We start from the raw sequence: 1146 nt of genomic DNA, 5'->3' as shown, positions 1-1146 counted from the left end.
TAAAATGTATAAACTATTATCTATGCACATTGATATCAACCTCCTTCCAATTTTGTGTATTGAGTTATCCATTGATATTCGATTGTGTAAATAATCAAACATATAATTCTGCGGCAGATGATATGAACTGCTATCACTGTCCATTGTTATGTAATCTGCCGCCTGAGATGTTCTAGCATTGAAATCACCGCACAAAATGATCTCACCTTTTGTTGCAAATTCTTCAATGTTTTCTTCTAGTCTGTCCCAAATATCCAAGCTGTTGTCTTTTCCAAACGAAGAAGTCAGAGGAGGAATATACACACATCCAATAAAAAAGTTACTAATGTCTTGCACATCTCGTATTTTTATCCAAACCATATCACAATTACTTCTTGGTAAAATGCTAACACATTGTCGTAAATGTTCTTTGATAAATAAGGATATTCCTCCAGATGTACTTGAAGCATTTTTTCTGTTCATTCTTGTGTAGTGTACACCAGGTGCGAAGTTTGGTATGTGAACATTCTTTGCATTGTCTCTGTCTAAATGTGTTTCTTGTAGGAAGATGATGTCATATTTATCAAATTCTTCTGTGATTTCCGGAAGTTCCAGTTTGTTTGTTTTTAATCCATCAATGGTTTCTCTGTATCCTTTTACATTCCATGACAATATTTTAAGTAATTGTTTTGACATTGTTTATCACAAAATCACACAACAAATTGCAAAACGATTTTAAAGTTCAAAAATGAAAACTTTGTTTCAGATATTTTTGATGTAAATTGAACAATGGATTTAGTGGTTCAGCAAATTCATTTCCAGGCTTGTTTTACGTTTGTGTAATGTTCTTGTGTATCTCTCCCTGTTGTGTGGCAAATACCTGTTGTGTGGCAAATACCTGTTGTGTGGCAAATACCTGTTGTGTGGCAAATACCTGTTGTGTGGCAAATACCTGTTGTGTGGCAAATACCTGTTGTGTGGCAAATACCTGTTGTGTGGCAAATACCTGTTGTGTGGCAAATACCTGTTGTGTGGCAAATACCTGTTCCTTCTCGTGTTGTTTTCGTCGTACCATGATCTGTAACTCCTGTATTTTTCCAAAGAGTGTTCTCTTTCGAAGAAGGGAGTGTCATTGTACTGACCTCTGTTGATGTTTGAAGAATCAAA

Source organism: Littorina saxatilis, linkage group LG4 (assembly GCF_037325665.1).
Source record: "Littorina saxatilis isolate snail1 linkage group LG4, US_GU_Lsax_2.0, whole genome shotgun sequence".
NCBI lineage: Eukaryota > Metazoa > Mollusca > Gastropoda > Littorinimorpha > Littorinidae > Littorina > Littorina saxatilis.
This window is presented reverse-complemented; position numbering follows the sequence as displayed.